At 50.0% G+C, this 12,069-nt stretch overlaps 1 protein-coding gene across 1 annotated transcript in view; it reads right to left on the bottom strand.

Moving 5' to 3' along the window:
* Positions 1-11,796, bottom strand: part of csrnp3 (cysteine-serine-rich nuclear protein 3) — a 24,803-nt gene extending 13,007 nt beyond the window's left edge. The window contains exons 1-3 of the mRNA XM_047047093.1: positions 11,757-11,796; positions 11,597-11,634; positions 10,613-10,659 (exon numbers count right to left, since the gene is read on the bottom strand). The gene's annotated coding sequence lies outside the window, so the exon portion shown is untranslated. The remainder of the gene's footprint in view (positions 1-10,612; positions 10,660-11,596; positions 11,635-11,756) is intronic.
* Positions 11,797-12,069: the final 273 nt, after the last annotated feature.

The raw sequence follows: 12,069 nt of genomic DNA, 5'->3' as shown, positions 1-12,069 counted from the left end.
TGAAAGGCTGGAGCCTGACTGGAGCACAGCAGAGCAGAGCGGAGCAGAGCAGAGCGGAGGCAGTCTGTGAGATCACATTGTGGGTTGTCTGAGAGAAACAGAGAAAGAGCAAAAAAGAGACAGAGAGAGGGAGAGACAGAGCGAAATAGAGAGAGAGAGAGAGAAACAGAGATAGGGAGAGAAAGAGAGGGAGGGAGACACGGAGAAAGAGTCAGGCGTGCCTCTGCCCCTGCTGTCTGCAGATATTTTTACCAGCATGAGCCGGCGGGGGAGGGGGAAGGGGGGCAGAGAGACGGGTAGGGAGGGGGAGGGGGGGGCAGAGAGACGGGTAGGGAGCGAGAAAGGAAGGAGACATGAAGAGCGGGGAAGTGAGAGATTCAGGAGAGGAGTTCTGAGTGGTAGGGAGAAAAAGAACATGGGGGGGAAGAGAGAGAGAGAGAGAGACAGAGGTAGAAAAGAAGAAGTGGAAATAGAGAGGGCCATTTGAATCCTGGCATGACGCAATAACCCCAGATGATTTTAAGTGGCTCTGGGCTTAACTACAGGAGAGAGGCTAACATGACTTACAACCCTGAAACATGGAGAAACATCTCCAGGAAGTGTCAAATGCCAGCTGGTGAATGTTAAACACTTGACTTGCTCTACGAGGACCCTGACACTGTGCAAATCATTTAGAAGTATACAAAGTTTGTCTTCTCTCAGGAAAAGAACTGCCACTAGGATTTACAACCCCACACACACACACTGTACCATAAGACAACCCTCAAGAGCCTGCTGAATAGGACTGCTCCACAACCGTCCCCATAGGACAATCAACAGAAACCGTAGAAAGTTAAGTTGAACACACAGAGAAAGGAAGTCAGCCGTCACAGGTGGGGGGAATCAGGCTCACAACATTTCCTCCATCCGGAGGTCCTGGTAAGTGTGACTTGGGCCACTAGTCTGAGGAGTCCAATACCGCTGATACCGTTCTCATGCTCAACTGGACAATGAATCACAACAGGAAACTCTGACACTGCTTCCTACAGAGCACGGCCTGGATCTAGAGTCTCCACAGTCGAGTCAAACACAAAGCAGAAGCCCACAGTGGTGCTGAAAGCAAAAAGCTCATAGTAGAGGCAGAATGCAGGATTCACCAGACAAAAAAGGGAGGTCATTTTGGGCTACTTAGTCCATTAAACACACAAACACACTTTGCTTCACACCTCTGCCATGAACATCAGGCGACGTGGTTAACACTTGACGGCTCACAGCTAAATGGGAGTAGGATGGAAGTCTCACATGGGCCCAATCAGGGAGCGTGTCTTGTGGGCGGATCAGCGAACGAGGGGCGTGCTGGTTTCTGACAGTGTGGTTAATGGGATCACATCGTTTTCCTCCGAACAGGCCGTCGACTGACTGGAGAGCCCTTTGTGCTGCATCGCCCTCGCTGGCCCTCTCCTCGATGGAGCTAGCCCTCCCCTCGCCCTCGCTAGCCCTCCGCTCGACGGAGCTAGCCTCTCCCAACCCGACTCCATCCTCATTCATACACGCCTGCAGGGCACCCTGAATCCTTCAAGGCTGCTCCGCACCTTTTAAAAGGCTGTGCAGACGTCAGTTTGACCTTTGCATTCAGCTGTGTGTGTGATAATCTTGATATACTGGACGTGAAGTCAAAGCAGAGTTCGGGCCCTGCCCCAGAGGTTAAGGATATCAGTGATGGTGATCTCTACGACGGCAGCCCTCTCCAAGAGCACAGCAGCTGAAGACAGACTTCAAGACATGAACATGGTGTATAAAAGCAGTCATGCGATGAAATAACTACAAATCAGAAGGGATTTTATTCGCCATGAATGTTTGCACAAACAAGGAATTTACTTTGGCAGGGAGGTGAATACATTAAACATATAGGAATATTGAAACTTAAATATGTGGACTAACTATACAAAAGGAGCAAAGTCTAGCTAATACTAAGGGGGGTCTAGCTAATACTAAGGGGAATAAAAAATTAAATATAAGTAGCCATAATTTACAATCTAACCTAAAAAATACAGATAGTGCAAAGATACAGATAGTGCAAAGAAGGATCCAACGATGTTTTATTACTTAATCGACAGCAAAAGGCCATCCTGATGGCTCAACAAAGGAGACCACTAGCCTGACCAATTTCTTCTCCTTTTAGATTTTCCTCAAAAGATTTATTTTCTATAAATGCGGATATGTTTTCTATTGTGTTGTCGGAATCCTAGAATGTCTAATCTACATGCCTTTCATGCTCATCCTGTGAGTGTCACTAATGCAGCTCGATTACATAAAAATGCAAAACATTAACTGGAGAGACGGCATTCCTCACACAGAAATGCACCAGAGCTGATGACCTATATTTGCTCCGACTCGCAAGTGACTTTCTTATTTAAATGAAGCACATTGAAAAGGTGGAAGGCAAGCACATCAGCGCACACAGATTTAGAATGAAAACACTAAATCAGAATCTCTGTGACCACCCTCATTGTTTGATGTAGGTCAAATGCAAATAATCGGTTCAAGAGTGTTCACTGATACCATCTCCTTGAAAAGGACATGGAGGAAGATATCCAAACAATGAACTCATCCTTTATCCATTTGAACAGAACATGCTCTTCAACATATTGACATCCATATCAGAGGATACTAATCATTGTTGTCCTCACAACCAGTCAGTGTAACTAACCATCTTGTTGTAGATCATATACAGGAGATGATGGCCCATACAGGGACAATAATCCTCATTCACAATGCATACTGTGTGCTGAGCCTCCCAACTGTTACTGAGCTTGGATCAGTTCAATGAATGTCCCTGTGTCGGGTGTTCAAACAGTCTACCTCAACACCCTCCACCCAGAGCTGCCCCTCCACCCAGAGCTGCCCCTCCTCCACCCAGAGCTGCCCCTCCTCCCAGAGCTGCCCCTCCACCCAGAGCTGCCCCTCCACCCAGAGCTGCTCCTCCTCCACCCAGCGCTGCCCCTCCTCCACCCAGAGCTGCCCCCCCTCCACCCAGAGCTGCCCCCCCTCCACCCAGAGCTGCTCCTCCACCCAGAGCTGCTCCTCCACCCAGAGCTGCCCCTCCACCCAGAGCTGCCCCTCCACCCAGAGCTGCCCCCCCTCCACCCAGAGCTGCCCCCCCCTCCACCCAGAGCTGCCCTCCCTCCACCCAGAGCTGCTCCTCCTCCACCCAGAGCTGCCCCCCCTCCACCCAGAGCTGCCCCCCCTCCACCCAGAGCTGCCCCCCCTCCACCCAGAGCTGCTGCTCCACTCAGAGCTTCTGCTCCACCCAGAGCTGCTCCTCCTCCACCCAGAGCTGCTCCTCCTCCACCCAGAGCTGCCCCTCCACCCAGAGCTGCCCCTCCTCCACCCAGAGCTGTTCCTCCTCCACCCAGAGCTGCTGCTCCTCCACCCAGAGCTGCCCCTCCTCCACCCAGAGCTGTTCCTCCTCCACCCAGAGCTGCTGCTCCACCCAGAGCTGCTCCTCCTCCACCCAGAGCTGCTCCTCCTCCACCCAGAGCTCCCCCTCCACCCAGAGCTGCTGCCCCTCCACCCAGAGCTGCCCCTCCACCCAGAGCTGCCCCTCCACCCAGAGCTGCTGCCCCTCCACCCAGAGCTGCTGCCCCTCCACCCAGAGCTGCTCCTCCTCCACCCAGAGCTGCCCCTCCTCCACCCAGAGCTGCCCCTCCTCCACCCAGAGCTGCTGCTCCACCCAGAGCTCCTCCTCCTCCACCCAGAGCTGCCCCTCCTCCACCCAGAGCTGCCCCTCCACCCAGAGCTGCCCCTCCTCCACCCAGAGCTGCCCCCCCTCCACCCAGAGCTGCTTCCCCTCCGCCCAGAGCTGCTGCTCCACCCAGAGCTGCCCCTCCACCACCCAGAGCTGCTCCTCCTCCACCCAGAGCTGCTGCTCCTCCTCCACCCAGAGCTGCTCCCCCTCCACCCAGAGCTGCTGCTCCACCCAGAGCTGCTGCTCCACCAAGAGCTGCCCCTCCTCCACCCAGAGCTGCCCCTCCTCCACCCAGAGCTGCCCCTCCACCCAGAGCTGCTCCTCCTCCACCCAGAGCTGCCCCCCCTCCACCCAGAGCTGCCCCTCCTCCACCCAGAGCTGCCCCTCCTCCACCCAGAGCTGCCCCTCCACCCAGAGCTGCCCCCCCTCCACCCAGAGCTGCCCCTCCACCCAGAGCTGCTCCTCCACCCAGAGCTGCCCCTCCACCCAGAGCTGCTCCTCCTCCACCCAGAGCTGCCCCCCCTCCACCCAGAGCTGCCCCTCCTCCACCCAGAGCTGCCCCTCCTCCACCCAGAGCTGCCCCTCCACCCAGAGCTGCCCCCCCTCCACCCAGAGCTGCCCCTCCACCCAGAGCTGCTCCTCCACCCAGAGCTGCTCCTCCACCCAGAGCTGCCCCCCCTCCACCCAGAGCTGCCCCCCCTCCACCCAGAGCTGCTGCCCCTCCACCCAGAGCTGCCCCCCCTCCACCCAGAGCTGCCCCTCCACCCAGAGCTGCCCCCCCTCCACCCAGAGCTGCCCCCCCTCCACCCAGAGCTGCCCCCCCTCCACCCAGAGCTGCCCCTCCACCCAGAGCTGCCCCCCCTCCACCCAGAGCTGCCCCCCCTCCACCCAGAGCTGCCCCCCCTCCACCCAGAGCTGCCCCCCCTCCACCCAGAGCTACCCCCCCTCCACCCAGAGCTGCTGCTCCACTCAGAGCTGCTGCTCCACCCAGAGCTGCTCCTCCTCCACCCAGAGCTGCTCCTCCTCCACCCAGAGCTGCCCCTCAACCCAGAGCTGCCCCTCCTCCACCCAGAGCTGCCCCTCCACCCAGAGCTGCTCCTCCGCCAGCCGTCTGTCTCCTCCAGAGACCCCCGTGCCTGAGCCTGGAGCTGGGGAAAATGAATAGCCTCATTTCATCTTGACCTCCGTGATGTCAGGGCTGTCTATAAAAAAATCGAATATACACGACGCATCGCAATGGAGGTGACACTGACTGTTGGGTGCACGGGGGTGGGGGGGGGGGTGAGTCAGACTTCAGACAGCAGAGCGCTCTCTCTGTGACGCTTGAGGAGGGAATCTCGCCAACGTCAGACAAGACTCAATCTGGACGCGTCTCAGAGTGCAAGTGTTTGTTCTAGCATCCAGCACGGCAAACGTTCACACAAAGAACTACCAGATGGCCAGGAGGATCTCTCTCTCTGTCTGAGAGGGGATGAAGAGATGAGCAGTGAGACTAGACAGGAGGACTGACTGGAACTACTCTAGGATGAAAACCATGAGAGAGTTGTGAGCGCCGGGCTGACCGACCCAGCCCTCCACCTTGAGGACTCGGTGAAGTGAGGTGCGTGTCTCCAGTCCGACGGCGTGTTGAACCCCCTCCACCACTGGTGTCAGAGAGAGCCATAGACTGAGGCCTTGGGAGGCCGGGGCTCAGCTGGCCTTCCTCGACCCCCAAAGGAGAGGCTGTGGGCTGCATGATTACACAGCTACAGATGATGTCAACAGAGGATCCCTCTCCCCCCCCCCCCCCCCTCTCTCTCTCTCTTCCCCCCCCCCCCTCTCCTCACCCCCCTCTCCTCACCCCCCCTCAGAGAACATAAACTCGGCTGATGTAATCCACACCCATCGGCAATGTTCAGAGGAGGATGGATGGGGTGAATACGCGTGTGTGTGTGTGTGTGTGTGGGGGGGGTGGTAGACTCTTAAATTATACATGAAAAGGCCACAGCGGAATAGGTTTGGTGAGGGGTCATGAGGTACTCTCTCTAGCAATCTCTCCGTCCCTCTCTCTCTGTGTGTGTGTACCATAATCACATATGCTCAGAAATAACACGACAGGCACACCTATTAGCATGGCTGCATCCCTGGGGGGGGGGGGGGGGGGGGGGACCACAGACTCACAGCAGCCGCCGTTCACACCCCCCCTCCCTCATCCCCCCCCCCCTCTTCATGTAAAAAAAAAATCTATGTACAGGATGGCTTAACTGGAAGCTGCTATAGATTAGCCACATCTGAGTAGCATTTATTATGAAAACAGAAGCATACTGCATATTGGCCTACCCATCTCATCAGCCTATTCACATCCCCATGTCATCTTGTGAAAATGGTAACTTACTGTTACTTTAACCTCAGAGAAACGTGTCATTCATGTGCAGCGTTGTAATGTGTGTATGTTTCTAGGTCTGCAGAGAGCCTGATGAAGCAGGCCGGTCATTCCACTCAAAGATGGCCTCTCCTTGCATTGTTAAGAACATGCTGGGCTGGAGGTTAGGGAGATGAACACATCCTCCTGTTTTTCCTCCAACTATATTGCAGTAATATCCCGTTGTGCAGCTTCAGATCAGAGCGCTGAGATTCCTGAGCAGGGAGCTTGTTGAGATGCCACATGCACAGCGAAAACAATCTGGCAATTAAACACAAAGGAAATCCATTTAAGGATATGTAGCGACATTCAGATTTATGCAAATGAGGCTTCACTTGCGCTCTGTACATTGTTAACTTGGTCTTGCCTGAGGCTGCAGACAGCAGCTTCATACACATGAAAGAGAGAAAGGAGGGGGGGGGGAAGGGGGAGGGGGGGAAGGGGGAGGGGGGGGGGGGGAGGACAGTCAGACCAGCCCACTGCTCAGCACTCAGCACACGGAGGGGGCAGCCTGCTACTGTAGCACTGAGGACCACTGCTCTCCTCTTCCTCTCTCTCCTCACAGAACAATAGAGATACCGTGACGTCCTGGTCCTCCTCGGAGAACAATAGAGATACCTCGATGGAGGTGGGAGGCCCTCATAGCGTGGCTGCTCCCAGGGCAGCGAGGGGGCTGAGCGGACTGCTGCCCACACCCCCAGGCCCCGGGCCCCAGCCCCCAGCGTGTCTGGGCCGGGAGAGGGGGAGCCAGTCACACATGGCCTGGGCTCCTGCATTAAGACACATCAAACTGGGCTGGAGACGTTTCAGAACCTCCCAATGGCGACTTGGAGAGGGCAATATCCTCACAGCAACTCCCAAGTCAAAGAACAATCATGAACGGAGAGGAGAATTCAATTAGGGAATTTAACCAGAAAATGATTATTTATCCTATATTTTTCTATAGCTGTCTGTTGGTAGAATCATTTAAATAAGTAGTTCATTTCATTATTTGCATGCAGTACAGTCTTTCTCTCAAAGTCTATTACAACCTTATTATGATGATCTAATTTAGGGATGTTACATTGGAGTTAATGTGATGGACAGATCTATCACACATTTTAAACCCAGCTAATGGTGATCCATGTGTACAGGGTGAATATCACTCACCGCTATCTGACTCGTAATGGGAGCATAGCAGTGACTCCTACCGCAGAATGGATTAGGGTGTTTTTACAACCATTTCCCAACTTTTTTCCGGTTTCCCTGCAATTCGAATCATGCACTGTGGAGGCCTCATCAGCTACGTTCACCCTCGTGTCAATCACAATGCTCACCTGAATTATTCATGCGAGTCTATATTATTTATGACCGCGTTTTTCCCATGCCACCTGAAAGTTCGGCGGGGCTGGTTCTCTGGCAGAAACAGAGCTGTCAAAGCCGCTCTCTCAGACGGAGGCGCTTTCATCTTTCACACGGGCTTATGAAGCCTGGGGACTCGGAGTTCAGGATCGGCAGACGAGCCTTATTATTTATATATAACTAGTATCTGTTGAGAACTGGAACCATTTTCATATGTAAAACATTTGCGCCATTATCTGGGAAAATTCACGAAGCTGAATATACTTGTAGACCCACTGCACACAGTAGTCATGGGGACAAATTATTCCCATTGAAATTCTAGCAGGAAGATTTTAAGCAAGTATGAAGCCAACGGTATTTTCATATCTACTTTATATAATTGCCCAACATTGCTGAAAGGATTTGAATACCTGTGATTTTTTTGCAATTAACTCTGATGCAAGGTACGGTAAAATAAATAAATTTTCGCAGATAAACCACTTGTTTGAGACAAACACTGCCACATGATTAGATGTCCATGACCTGACAAAATCCAAAACAAAGCGTACAGTAATCCACCCTATTTTTAATAGGCGTCATTTTAACAGAGCTTGAATTCTGGTTGCCATAGCGATGGAAGGCATGTTGAGCAACGCAACTCTATGAAGGGGGAAATCGTTTGTTGAGAACATTACAATTAGGCTACATCATGGATTCATAGAAGAACACAACTGTGAACCTAATTTCCCTTGAAATCCATTTTCCACACAGATAAGACGTCCATGTTATTAGGAAACAAACCATCAATGAGACACAGACCAGTCTAAATCACAGCCTACCTCAATACTGAATTTGTGAGGTGAATAATCTATGCCAAATTATCTTTGCAACTGATAGAAGAGAGACGAGAGTGAGGAAACATGACAATTTGACCAAACGAACACAAAAACGAAAAACACATTAAGAAAAAAAACACATCTCAGTGTACAAAGGGCACTAGAGAGAAGTGTATTTCACCAGTGAACTGCAATGTTTGAGTGTTTTTCCAAATAGAGTACATCAATATACATTTAAAAATGCCTGCAGTATATTTCAGGTCCCAGGATCACAGGACTGTAGCATTTCTACAGCACATTCAGCACAGAATCACACAAAAGAACCAATCATCTTGAATCATCTGTAACTATTCTGCTCAAGTAAATACAAAGTCATGGGGTTCAGATCAGCGTTATAGACTGTGGACAAACAGAATACTCCTATTACTGTCAAATATACAGCGATGAAAGTGACAGGAAAAACAGGTGGGGGAAAATGCAAGGCATCATGTCTTTATACCCTTTGATTAAAGCTCAGACAGTTTCAATGCAGTTTTAAGTTCAAGTACAATACATGGCATTGAGCCCACAATTGTGGGAGTTTCTTCAATGCTGCTGAAACAATCTTCAAAACTGAAAAGCATTTCTAAGGTGTTCTTTGTTCAATCCCCAAAGACAACAGACTCTACAATCTTCCACTTTCCTGAGGGCAAATGTTCTACAGGAGAAAGAAAATTCCAGAAGATTAAAGATATGAATCGCTAATGTGAAGCATTAGGATTTTCCACACCATTACAATATTAAGAGTCTGACCTTTGAGACTGTTCTACAAGTGATCCTGAATGGGACTTCAGGTTAAGTTTAAAGAAAAATCATGAATTCCTGTCATCCCTACATAAAAGAGAAGCCAAATTGATTTGGCTGTGAATGTGAACCTCTGTGAAGACTATCCCCCCTCGCTGGAGTCGTGCCGGGAGACTCTACTCTGCGCTGTTATCTTTAAAAGACGTGCCACCTTTTCCTGTGAATCGTTAACGGCCCACATTGACTGCTACACAGCCCCCATCTGGGCAACAGTATTTGTTATAGCACCGCACAAAACTCTGTTATTCAAATGAACCCGTTTAATGATTCAGCCTCGCCCCCAATAAATACAGTTGGTAAATGTTTCAATGTGCTTTAACTGTGTCAGCTGTACTCATCGACCCTAACCCCCATGGGCCCAGAGGGCTGGATAGATTGGACGGATCGAGGAAAAAACAGTGACGATAAGAGAGGGAGCCCCTTTGCCTCCCAGATCTCAGTCGCTAGCAGGGAATACATCTGTGTCTGAGTGTATGAATGAGAGAGAGAGAGAGAGAGCGAGAGAGAGAGAGAGAAGAGGGCATCACAGAGCTGTCTCTGTGCCTCCTTCCTGTTCGACAAAAGAGTCTGGTTAAGGGAACAACAGAGACGGCCGAGCTGGAGAATGAGACAAGCTGCCATATTCTCCCCCCCCCCCCCCTCGTCATCATGTCTCAGAAACAGCACGGTTCCTCATGCAGTGACAAACACTGACAACCAATTACACAACCCTCTGCTACCTCCCTACTTCCTGATAAAGCACTGAATATTCAGATGAGCCATTAAATCTCAATTTCACTACAACCAATTAGTATGAGCTCCTGCCTTGTAAAATCCCCATGAACCTAGCAGAGTGACCCATCAATTTGGGATTTGGGTTTCTGAACATCGGTGCCTTTTAGATTTAAAGCATCGATAGGAGGGATTCAATCATTCAAAAAAGATCATTAAAAAATAATCCATTCAGTTACAATCAAACAGTTTTTTAAATGTGGATGTTCATCTGCACTAAAAGCCATTGAAGAATTGCACAACCAATGAGACTTCACTTTGCTGGCTCTCGTTAAATGGCAAAAAGAACACTGTCTCACGTTTATGACCTGTTATGACTAACTCTCAGTAATGATGATGAGCAATGCAGATTACACTCTCCACGTTATGAAACGGTCACATTCATTTCCCTCTCATCTGATAACCGATTTATCAAAAGGTCTCCTGACTGAAATTTGAGCCAGTAAGAAAAATGTGGGCTGTCATTGACAGCTCTGGGAAAACATCCCATAGGCAGAATATCAGCAATAATCAACTCTTAAATCAACTTGTTCCAGTATCATGAGAGCTTTTGTGGCAACAGTCCAGCACCTGTGCAAGCTTTTCAAAGCGTCTCCCATTCATAAACGCAACACATAAAGGCTCATTGCAAATGACCGCAGGCACTGCATATCAGTATTTCATGACAAAGCATGACATCGCCAGTTGACAAGAACAGACATATTGTAGGCTTACCTTGAATTAAAGATGTTGTTGTTATGCTGTCCTGAATTGTGTGTGCCCTGTGGAGGATAGAAACACAAATGATTCTGAGGTACGGTGAGATTTACCAGGGGTGTCACGTAAAACCAAGACGATAGTCTATAAAACGTCAGTCCAGTGTGAGATTAGCACAGAGGAACCACCTCTCCACAGCCCTTTAGACAAACCCCAACTAATCTGGTTACAACATCACATAAATACACAATAACACCAAACATCATGGTGATGTGGACAATGTCATTCCAGCGTGCTGAGGATGAGTCTCGTTCCTGTGGAAACGTGTGTGAGACATGTCAGTTGTGGCACTCAGAGGGCAGGCCCAGGCTTCGCTCTGCAGCAGGGCTCAGAGGGCGAGGTTGGTGGGAACAGCACAGCCGGCATGCTGCCTCCCTCCCTCACCCAGCTGCCTGTGCTCCAGGACGCCTCTGTAGGAAACACCCTCCCTTCACTCTGCAGGGTCCCCATGCAACTGGACCGTAGGCCTGTACGTACAGTAACCTATGTGCAGACACACACTAACCTAACCCTATACACATGCTGAATGCAAAAGAAAAAAGGAATCACACTCAAATCATGGGACACCTTGAGTCAAAATACATATCTCTGCAAAATGCTTCATATTAAACATATGAATGGACCTACTGGATGGAAGTCATTCATATAGTTTTGTCAATATCAAGGATATTATATGATCTTTTTCGTATATTCAGGTAAATTTTTATGTTTGAATTAATTTAAGGTAGGCTACTGTAAAAGTATCATTCAGTAATTTCTAACTATTGTCCAGATTCTAATGTAAAAGAAATATATAGCGCCAGTGACAACATTGTAAACATTATTAAGAGGAGTACTTTCTAACTCCCCGTTTCCCAAAACAATTATTCCGTGAATGGAAGCAGCACTAATTCAAACAGCGTACTGTGATGCCCAAGAATGATGCTCAAATTAGACACTTACCATTCATTACGCTGTCAGCGCCTCCATCGCCCCTCCCGCTTGAAAACATGCAAATTAAACGTTATCTTCATAGAACGTGGGACTCGTTTCATTTATAAAACACAAGGATACTACTGTATCAATACATAACGTGAGTGCACCGTAATTAAGAATTGCCTACAGCCGGTACAGTTGTCGCATCTACAGCGCAGCCCAGACGCTCTCCTTCCGGCTGCTCGCGGAACAATGGTGCAGCAGCGGTCTGACAGCTACACCCCAACGTGACTTCTCTTAACCAATCACCTTACATGGTTTCAGGAATCAGAAATTGTCCACTAGACACCATGCTATGCATGCCGAGCAAGCCCAATTCAAGCTGTTTGTGGCATCATGGCAACGTTACAACATGACAGACACAGGACTGAAAGGTAGTGTTCCCGCGCAGGCATGATCGTGCCTATAAATGGAATCTTTAAAAAATTCAAGCCAGAAAG

The sequence above is a fragment of the Hypomesus transpacificus genome, chromosome 23 (genome assembly GCF_021917145.1).
Source record: "Hypomesus transpacificus isolate Combined female chromosome 23, fHypTra1, whole genome shotgun sequence".
In the NCBI taxonomy this organism is placed as follows: domain Eukaryota; kingdom Metazoa; phylum Chordata; class Actinopteri; order Osmeriformes; family Osmeridae; genus Hypomesus; species Hypomesus transpacificus.
The sequence above is the reverse complement of the archived record's forward strand: the minus strand, read 5'-3'. Positions and strand labels throughout refer to the sequence as shown.